General features: G+C 44.7%; 1 long non-coding RNA gene across 1 annotated transcript; it reads left to right on the top strand.

Moving 5' to 3' along the window:
* The first annotated feature begins 9,535 nt into the window (after positions 1 to 9,535).
* Positions 9,536 to 10,960, top strand: LOC123328099. Its single transcript, XR_006542875.2, has 2 exons — positions 9,536 to 9,674; positions 10,398 to 10,960. It is a non-coding gene; the product is annotated as an uncharacterized LOC123328099 (long non-coding RNA).
* The last annotated feature ends 330 nt before the right edge of the window (positions 10,961 to 11,290 follow it).

Here is an 11,290-nt window from a genome sequence, read left to right as displayed (position 1 = left end):
TCTCTGCTTTTGAATATGCTATCTAGGTTGGTCATAACTTTCCTTCCAAGGAGTAAGCGTCTTTTAATTTCATGGCTGCAGTCACCATCTGTAGTAATTTTGGAGCCCACAAAAATAAAGTCTGACCCTGTTTCCACTGTTTCCCCATCTATTTCCCATGAAGTGATGGGACCAGATGCCATGATCTTCGTTTTCTGAATGTTGAGATATGCTATTAGGTTGGTGCAAATGTAATCGCAGTTTCAGATCATGAGTTTTAAATCTTTATAAGTAGGCTCAAACACATCATTATTAATCAAAATAGGAACCATAACCATCAACACATTTTGCCAATAAGAAATAAGTTGATGTATTCCTATAGCATAAAAATCCATGCTTCAAGATTCGAACAACTCTTGGAAAGCATTTTCTGCCTTCTGCTGGTTGTGGAAGTGTTTTCCCTGCAAAAAATTGTCCAGATACGTGAAGAAGTGGTTGTTGGTTGTGAGAGGTCAGGTGAATACGGCAGATGAGGCAAAACTTTGTAGCCCAATTCGTTCAACTTTTGAAGCAATGGCTGTGTGATGTACGGTCGGTGTCGTCCTGGAGAAGAATCGGGCCCTCTCTGTTGGCCAGTGCTGGCTGCAGGTGTTGCAGTTTTCGGTGCGTCTCATCGATTTCCTGAGCATATCTCTCAGATGGAGTGGTTTTTCTGGGATTTGGAAAGCTGTAGTGGACCAGACGGTCAGCAGACCACAAGTGACCTTGACCTTTTCCGGGTGCAAGTTTGGCTTTGGGAAGTGCTTTCAAGCTTCTTGGTCATCATCACCAGTTGTTGTATAAAATCTACTTTTTACTGTATGTCACAATCTGATCAAGAAATGGTTCATTGTTGCTGCACAGAATAAAAGAAGATGACACTTCAAAACAACAATATTTTGATTTTTGGCCAGCTCACGAGGCACCCACTTATCAAGCTTTTTCACCTCTCAAATTTGCTTCAAGTGCCGAATGGCCGTAGAATGGTTGACACTGAATTCTTCAGCAACTTCTCATGTAGTTGTAAGAGGATCAGCTTTGATGATTGCTCTCAATTGGTCGTGGTCACCTTCCGATGGGCGGCCACTACACTCCTCATCTTCAAGGCTCCCGTCTGCTTTGCAAAACTTCTTGAAGCACAGCAGCAATTCCTGGGCCAAATACATTGTTGTTGTGAGTTGTCTCCACTACTTTATGACCTATTTTGAACTCAAATAAGAAAATTGCTTGAATTTGCTTTTTATCTAACATTATTTCCATAGTCCAAAATACATATAAAATAAATAGCAAGCAATAAGTCATTAACAAAAAAACACAATGTGAGAAATATGCATTAAAATAATGTTAAATGTGGTTAAAATAACCACATTTATTTAAGAATGTATTCTAATATCAAATGGCAAAGTTCAACAATGCAAAACCTCAATTACTTTCGCACCAATCTAATACACACACACACACACAGGAATATTATTCAGTCACAAAAAAGAATGAAATAATATCACTTGTAGTAACATGGATGGATCTGAAGATTACCATATAAAGTGAAGTAGGTAAGACAAAGAAGGACAAATATATGATATTACTTACGTGTGGAACCTAAAACACAACACAAATGAACATAATCACAAGAGAGAGACTCACAGACATACAGGACAGACTTGTGGCCGAGGGGGAGGGAGAGGGATGGGCTGGGAGCTCAGGGTTCGCAGGTACAAAACAGCATTTACGGAGTGGATAAACAGCAAGGTCCTACTGTGTAGTCAGAGATCTATGTCCAATCTTGTGATAAACCGTAATGGAAAAGAACATGAAAGATAGCACATATGTGTATAACTGAGTCACTCTGCTACACAGCAGAAATTAACACAACATTGTAAATCAATTATACTTCAATATTTTTTTAATTGAAAAAAAAAGGTTGAGTAAATCAAATAATTTTTTGCATTCACAACATGGCTAACTCTGTGGTGCAGGAGGCCTAGATTTCAGCCTGTCTCGGCTTTCAGCATGCCTTCCTCACTGAGCTTAATCATCTCTAGCTTACCGATATAATTCGGATTACAGGTAGAGGCATGTAAGTCATCCTTCCACTTGAACACTTAGAGGCCATTGTCAGGTTATTAACTGGCCTGATTTCAATACTGCTGTGTCTCAGGGAATAGGGAGGCTGAAGGGAGAGAGAGATATGGGAACAGCTGGTCCATGGAAGAATCCGAACACATACACCATTTGTCCATTAAGTTCACTGTCTTGTACGAGTGTGGCTTGTGATACCCCAAACAGTTACGATGGAAACTTCAAAGATCACTGATCATAGATCACTATAACAAATACAGTAATACCGAAAAAATTTGAAAATATCACAAGAATAACCAAAATATGTCAGAGAGACATGAAAGGAGTAAATACTGTTAGAAAAATGGTGCTGATGCAGAGTTGCCTCAAGCCTTCAATTAGTGAAAGATACAATACCTGCAAAGCACAATAAAGCGAGGGTATGTCTGCGCATCTCCCTGGTGGGAGCACAAAGGAAAACAAGCCTGTCTCCACATGTTCTTCAGCTCAGTTTAAATGACAGTCCTTTGAGAAGCCTCACCCCATACTCTTAGCTCAAATCTTGGCTATGCTGCTGCTGCTGCTGCTAAGTCGCTTCAGTCGTGTCCGACTCTGTGCGACCCCATAGACGGCAGCCCACCAGGCTCCCCCATCCCTGGGATTCTCCAGGAAAGAACACTGGAGTGGGTTGCCATTTCCTTCTCCAATGCATGCAAGTGAAAGGTGAAAGTGATGTTGCTCAGTCGTGCCCGACTCTTAGCGACCCCATGGACTGGAGCCCACCAGGCTCCTCCGCCCATGGGATTTTCCAGGCAAGAGTATCGGAGTGGGGTGCCATTGCCTTCTCTGAATCTTGGCTATACTTTGTACCATTTTGGTTTGTTCTCATTGGCCACTGGTCTCCATAATGGCAAGTGCTGCATCTTCCTTACCTTCGTTTCTCTGGCATTTAACACATACTTAATATATTGTGGTTACTCTAGAAATGTGCTGGATAATTGACTCACCTTCTTACTGATATAATTTATCATTGCTAGTCAAAAGCAGGCTGACTAGCTAAGTCACGGAACTTTCTGAGTCATCATCACTGAAAAGCACAGGCCTACATCAAGCAGACTAAAGCTACCGTTATGCCTGTCCTTTTGAAGTCACTGGCTTATTTGAAAAACAAATGGAAGCGTTATAAACATTCTTCCTAGAAAATGCACAGGACTACGTGCATAAAAAGCAATTTTTTGTATGCAAGCATTTTTTATTTCATTAGAAGATACTTGCAGTAAAAAGCCCTATTGTATTCATCTCTATATCTTATAATACCTTGCACAGAGTGGGTGGTCAAAAGATTAAAGCTATGAATAACACCTTGAACATTTAGATGAATAGTAGGCAATCCATTCTAAATATTCCTTTTATTCTCTGTTTTCAGATTGGGCTTACTTGACAAATCTGGGCGACCATACATAAATATTGTCCTATTGAGACAAAATCTCTCCCAGGGACCACCCTGATGTTTGTCAAGGTCAAGACAGCAAATGAATTCACATCGTTCAGGTGCAAATTAATTCCATGTGGTTGATGAAAAACATTTGTAAAGTTGTCTTTAAGAAGCGTCTCACTATTGGAGCTCAAAGGTCCCCCTTTAGGTAGATACGGAAGGGACTCTGGCTTGATAGCTAAATGTCACCCTGGGGCTACGCATTTGTGTGGTACAGGAAACACAGAACTCTCTGGAATCAGCTACTCTGAATGTGGCCACTCTGCAGACTTGGAGGACAGCATCCTCCAGGCAATCATCCCAAGATCACTTTCAGCATTATATCCTGGAGAAGGCTTCCGATCTCTAACATCTGACTCCACTTAACATTACGTTATCAACTGAATTTAACATCATGCTTTACGTGTGCATCTTTTATATTTCATTAATGGCATATATTACACATGAATCCATGCTGGAGAAAAAAAATACAAAGGTAACTAATGCTCCTTGCTTTTTATAGATAAGAAAGCACTTTCAGGAATTTTCTTGGTAAATCTATGGAGAAGTTATAATCCCTTGACTTGACTGGGGGTGAGGGAGGTCACCGATTCCTTTGAGAAGGAAATGAAAGTGTCCTGGTTATTTTCCCTGGAAAATGTTTACTTAAAAGTTCACAAAAAGCACACATTTTACCTATTGGTTTATGTGACAAAATTTAAACCACAGTATATGCTGAAAAGTATCTTAAGTCTCAGTCAATCTAGCCTCCTCCATCAGTCCCCTCTATTTGGCTGGTGAAGGGAAACCGTTGAGCAGTTTATAGTATTATTTGCATAAACCCCGATGGAGTGTATTCAGCTCTGCTTTATAACGAGGTACCATCTCTCAGAGCATCCTCAGCCTTCCACCTCCAGCCTGTTTTCTCCCTGGGACAGCAACAGATGCAGGATTAGGGAAAGCTACCCACAGCCCTCTTTTTTCCTAACCCTAACCTTTTCTTTTTTCCCCTGTTGATGTGTGCTGATGGCTGAACCCACCGTCTGTCTCCCCACAAGCTCTTACTCCCTCAGAGCCCCAGCTGTGCTGCCACTGGACTTGGACCAGCCTTCTCGGCAGCTCTCCTCCTCTTCATGCCCGTGATCCCTGCTGGCAAGCTCTCAGCCACCCTCTCACCTACTTCTACAGATGCATGTCCAGAGTCAAGCGTGAGTCGGAAGTCTCAGCCCCAGAGGCGTGCACCCAGCTGTGAGCAGCCTGGATGGTGGTGCTCCCCACCATCCTCTGTAGGTCAACAGGTGAAAGCCCTGGCTCTGTCTTTACTTCTCCCTTCACCTACTCTAAAACGTTTGACTCTTTTTTCCCCACTTCTCATAGGCCAGAAAATGGTTAGATTTTTCTTTAGTACTCCTGTGTCTGTCCGTGTTGCTTTTTTTTCATTATTAATGCCAATATTTAACTATCCATAAAGAGAAATTCTGATAAAGTCAAATGATGGTTAGCATTAACTACCTGCTTACAGGGATAGGGATGGGTAAGGAGTGGGTAGCATTTGCTAGATGTTTATGATCCACTGAGAAATGCATATAAAGCACTTACGATAGTGATAGGTTGCTGCAGAGCCATGAAAGATGCTGGGATTCCTGGCCTCTGGAGGAGAGGAATCCAAGCCAGGACCAGTGAGGAGGCTTAATCGCTCAGAACTTTTGTGTGACAAAGTTTTATTGACGTATAAAAGAGATAGAGAAAGCTTCTGACATAGACATCAGAAGGGGGCAGAAAGAGTGCCACCCCACTAGTTTATAGCAAGCTGTTTTATGTCTGTTAGGAAGCTATTAATCAGATAACAGAGACCCCGCCAGGCTGAGGTGAGTTTCACCAGGCCCCTCTCCCACAATGTGCATCTTCGAGATAGGATGGCAAGAGGTGTGTCATCCCCCAGCCATGAAACAATTGATATCAGTGCTGGTTTGCTGGGCTGTTATCAGCCCAAGGTCTCAGAAAAGAAAAAAAGTTAGTCTTAGGTGGAACCATTTTGAAAAAAAGGCAAATTCCAAACCAAATACATAGTTTCATTCACATAGCTTAAGAAAAATATTTCCATAAGAAAAACACATTGGTTAGCTCAAGGTTTTAGAAAAGTTAAGTTCAGCAGAAACCAGGTGTCGTCATGGCAACACAGAATTTTAAGAGAAACCTTTTAATTTTGTATAGAGAAGGAAAAAAACCTGACCCTTGTAGCTTGCTTCCTCCTACCGCTTAAGGGAGAGACAAAAAATGTCTGACACTTGCAGCCTATTTCCTCCGTCTGGAGACCCCTGGCCTTCCTGCCTGTTACCCTCTCAATAGTATCTCATGATACCCACAACTAACCTATAAGTAAGTGTGGGGCTGGGGTGGCCTCCCAGTGGTGCTAGGGGTAAAGAAGCCACCTGCCAGTGCAGGAGATGCAAGAGACATAGGTTCGATCCCTGGGTCAGGAAGATCCCTTGGAGAAGGAAATGGTAACCCACTCCAGTATTCGTGCTAAAGAAATCCCATGAACAGAGGAACCTGGTGGGATACAGTCCATGGGGTTGCAAAGAATCAGACATGACTGAGCCACTCAGCACAGACACATAACCTATAAGGGAGGTGATGTTACTCTTCTCGCTCAGGAGATGGGAAAACTGAAGCACAACCAGGCTAAGCACCGCACCAAGGCCACTCAGCCAGAAAGCAGACAGACAAGATCGAAGTGCAGGCTGTCTGAGTTCCGGAACCCACGGTGCGAATGGATACACACCAGGGATCACCTCTAGCCTGACTGAAATGCAGCCTTGCTTTGAGGATAACTGGGTAAAATGCCATGCAACATCATTGAAAAGTAAAACATACAGTCCTTGGTAGGATTACTTTTTTTGCTCTAGTACTTCATTTGCTTAAAATAAAAATTTATGGGTTATATTGGTCACAATGTTGCAGACAGATTTAAATACACTTAGCTTTTCCACATATATTTTAACCTTAGTGCTACTTTACTTACAAGGGTTAAGCCATAGTTTACTGAGGCTGCTGATGGATATCCATCCCAAAACACCCCTTGTTATCCCCATTTTACAGGTGAAGAGATGGAGGCTCCACAGGGCCCAGTAATGTGTCTAAGGTCACACAGTAGGTAAGTGAACCCAAACACAAGCTACATCTGTCAGACTCCAGAGCCCCCAGCACCCATCAGACAATAGTGATGAGCTGTGTAGAAGCACCTACGCAAACAACTGGACTTTTGTTCAATAACAAGCAACTCTGCCCAGCAACCCATACGCAGGTGCAGGGAGTACACAGCATCGCCTCCAGAGTCATCTGGACCACACCCCACCCCATTGCAGGGATCACAGAGACCGAAACTCACAGGCATATATGCCTCTGGCCACCCTTCTTGCAGGACCGGACACCTGGGTCACTGGGATGAGAGGGAGCCATGCAGACTGGCCCACTGTCTCTCCAGAAGTGCTGACCGCTACCTCCTGGTACAAAGCAAGAGCAGCCGCACTGGGACTTCTTACGCTCACCAACCTCCAGGGGTCGATGCTAGCGTTCTCCAGCATCACTTTCGGTTTGGACAAGGAAGGTGGCCAGCCCCATGAGTTAAGAAGAAAGACTGGAAAAGCCCCAGGTAACGAGGACCGCCTGACAAAATGGAACGAGTGCGCTTGATCTGAGTTCAGGAACAGGCACCAGGGATGCCCACGTGCAAAAGGGTCCCAAGGTAGGTAACTGGTGACTTGACCTGTCCCAGCCAGCGCTGGTTTCTCTGAAGTGGACTGGAGGGCCCCTGTGGGCTGCTCACAAGTCCAAGAATCCCGTCACCATTCTGTCTGTCTCTGCTTGGGTGGGGGGCCTTGGGTGAGGCTTTATGAACCTCCACCAAGGGCATATCCTGGCATCAGCCCAGAACAGCAGTTTCCTGGTGATCTGGAGAGCTCCCCAGGGATGCCTCATGCCTTTAGCCCTCGCCCAGCAGGAAGTCTGAAAACTCCTCCTTTGGGGCTGAGAGGAGAAAAGAGAAGACCCTGCCACCCACTAAAGGGCCCGAGAAGTCGGGAACAAACAGAGCTAAGCTGCTCCCACCCAGAGGTCTCCCCTCTAACCTCGCGTGGGATATTCCAACTGTGGAGGGGCTATTTCAAACGCAGGCCGTGACAAATTCAAGGGGAACCCCCAGTTATATCAGAGCCCATGCCCTTTGGACGCCTCCTGTTTGAGTCTTTTGAGGAATCCATTAACCGTTTGGTGCTGGTTCCAAATTTCCTGAACCAGAACTCTTCCCAGGCTCAAATCTTGTGGCCTCTGGATGCCTACAGATCACTCCAACCACCTCACTGCTAGTTGGAAACAAATCCCTACACCTTGAAAGCAGAACATCTAAGATAAGGAAACCAAATGTCCTCCATACAGAAGGACAGCCTGTTAGCATGCATCCCGGCAGAACTGGAAGTTTGGGGGGTATCACTCCCTGACCCCAAAACATGTAACCTTCCTTTGTAACACAGACCAGCCCTGAGAGATGAGACAGTTGGCCCATCAATTGGTCTCTAAGTTTTGTTGCTTCTGATTGCCTTGCTCTGCATGCAGTAACCCCGAGTGATAAGTTAAAGTCAAGTGCGTTTGGACTCCTGCCTGGTAGATCTACCCCCCCCTTCCCAGGCACAAGAGAAGGAACATCTGAGCCCCCTTGAAATGGAACAACTCAAGCAAGCATCCCCGCCCCAAGATGGGAAGAAACCACGAGAGCCTCACAGAAAATGGGAACAGGTACTATCCACCTATACTCCTGGTTGGCCCTGTCCCCACTTGGAACAGGAGGCCAGCTGATCCTAAAACTCTGAAAACTGGCAGCTGCAAGCTCAGCTCACTCCTGAGCGCGACAGAGCGCACCTGGTGACTGACCACCCGTCTGCCCAAAGCTTCAGGCGCCACTCCATGGGGACATCACACTCGAGGGCAGAGGCCCGGAGCCCCAGCTGCCAGACGCCACCTGGGGCAACGACCCCTGGACTGCCTGTGCAAAACCCCTCTCTGACCTGAAACTCCTCTTCCAAAAAACCACCACCGTGTGACGGGGGACATGCAGGCCATGCTGGTGACCCTGGGCAGCAGGGCACCCCTACCCGCAGGAAAAAGACTGAGAAGCCTTCATTTTTAGGAAAAATCTGACACATGGCTGTCTCTTGCTAACACTGGGTCCACACATCCTAAGTCATCTGGAGACCTTCCTCTCTAAAACTTCAACAGGTGGGCACTCAGGGCCCCAGTGCTGAGGCCTGGTAACACACACACACGTCTGATGGCAGGCGGGGGGAGCTCCGCTGGTCTCCAGGTGGTTAGGATGCCAACTCCCAGCTCCCCAAAACCACGGGACACTGGACCTTTGACCCTCAAGAATGAGGAGTTGGATGAAAAACACAGGAGTTTTTATCAACGGCAAAGCCCATTCACAGTTCCAGAGACGCGGGTAACACAGTAAAGTCTAACATTGCTCCTCCTTGGTGCCAAGTCTACCTGCAGCTGTTGACAGGAGGCTGAGGGCAGAGGCCTTGCCCAGGGCCCTTCTGACCAGAGTCCTGGGTGTGAAACAGCCGCGCGGACACCTCAGCCCTGGACACTCAATGCAAGACGACGGCAGCGGGGCCAAGGATACAGACCCCGCAAGGCCTCGCGAGAACTCCGGCCGCCGGCCCCGCTGACGGGTCCGGTAAAGTAGCCCCACCTGTGGCCTGCTTGGCAGACGCTGTGCTCGAGAGCGGGACTCCCGCCTCTGCAGGCCCAGAGAGAAGAGCGCAGCTTCCCCTCTGCTTCTGGAAAAGAGAAAGTGGGTCTTGAGTTTCCTGGAATTCTCCCTTCTCCCTTTAACTGTGAGAGACTAAACTAAGGAACTTCAACGTCAGCCATGGTCAGGGACTGACAAGTGAGAAACGCCTGCAGGCTCAGGCTCAGCACCAAACTGGAAGAAGGAAAAGTCACCAGCCTTCTCCTTGAGCCGCTGTGGTCAGCGCCCGGGAGGCAAGTGCTGTTACATCGGCGCTATTACACCTACGGAGAGCGATGACGATCTAAATGTCTGCCAAGAGAGGAATGCATAAAGGTGTGGTGTGTGTATATGTATATATAGTGTGTGTGTGTGTGTGTGTGTGTGTGTGTGTTCAGTCATTGACTTGTGTCTGACCCTTTGCAACCCCATGAACTGCAGCCAGCCAGGCTCCTCTGTCCAAGGAATTTTCCAGGGAAGAATACTGGAGTGGGTTGCCATTTCCTATGCCATTGTGTGTGTGTATACATACACATACAATGCAATACTACTCAGCCGTAAAAAGAACGAGATAATACCATTTGCAGCAACGTGGATGGACCTAGAGATTATTAAGTGAAGGAAGTCAGAAAGAAAAATACAAATATCACATGATATCATTTATATGTGGAATCTAAAAAAAAAAAAAAAACCACAATACAAATGAACTTATTTACACAACAGAAACAGACTCACAGACTTAGAAAACAAACTTATGGCTACCAAGGGAGGAAGCGGGGGATGGGGGCAGGGAGGGATAAATTAGGAGCTTGGGATTACTATATACACACTACTATGTATAAAATAGATAATCAACAAGGACCTACTATATAGCACAGGGAACTCTACTTAAAATTCTGTAATAACCTATGGGGAAAATAATCTGAAAAAGAATATATATATATATATATATGCACATATGTGTGTGTGTGTGTTGATGTATAACTGAATCACTTTGCTATATACCTTAAACTAACATGACATTGTAAATTAACTATATTTCAATAAAATTTTTTAAAGATACTAAGTGCAACACATCAAAAGAAAAAAGAGTAATGACCTCTCACGAATGAAAAGAGTGCATCCAGGTCAAGACAAGGAGAGGTGAAGCATAGTCACACGTGGGTTGCCTGAGCTGTACACCATTTTCATCTGGTCATGCAGAGTTGTTGCGAACATAGTCACAGTATGTTCTACTGTTCACACAATAACTTTGAATGGGCTACACAAACACTTATTATTAAAGATTTTTTCATGACAATCCAAGAAATTTTGAGTTCAGATTCTTCTTTTCTTAAGTTCTTATTTAGTCTGAAGCTAACTGCTTTGAATAATCTCCCCAGATTCTCAACAATCCTATTAATAATATGAAACTTTTCTTATTTCCAGAATCCATTTCTATCTTGGACCACATGTTTAAAAAAACTGCAAAAATTAGAATTTGTATCTTTATTGCATATACCTTTAAAATGTGTATGTGCAGATGTAGAAACTTGTACCCATAATTTCATTAACATAAAAATTTACTTGGAAATAATAAAATTATGATTTACACCTGTTATTTCTCGAGCTGATTTTCACCACTTTAACAAAGTAATAAAAAAAATGTGAACACTGTAGTAATTGGAGGTTGAAAAGCATGAGTTTTTCAAAACATGATTTTTACAAAAAAACTTGACTGTCTCTCCTGCTTTGGTTCATCAAAGTAAACCCTATATGTGAATGCATGAGGTTGGCTTTCTTATCAGTGAATTTCAACCATCCAGGAAGAAGGACTCAGAGGAAGCAAAACTACTAAAAGAGGTGACAATGGTTCGTAGCAAGAGCATGCACATCAGCAGTGAAGGGAAAAAGGAAAAACAAGGGAAAAGCCTGCAGCCGAGGGTCCCGAGCACCCACTGTGTGGGCGGACT

The sequence above is a fragment of the Bubalus bubalis genome, chromosome 1 (assembly GCF_019923935.1).
Source record: "Bubalus bubalis isolate 160015118507 breed Murrah chromosome 1, NDDB_SH_1, whole genome shotgun sequence".
NCBI lineage: Eukaryota > Metazoa > Chordata > Mammalia > Artiodactyla > Bovidae > Bubalus > Bubalus bubalis.
The sequence above is the reverse complement of the archived record's forward strand: the minus strand, read 5'-3'. Positions and strand labels throughout refer to the sequence as shown.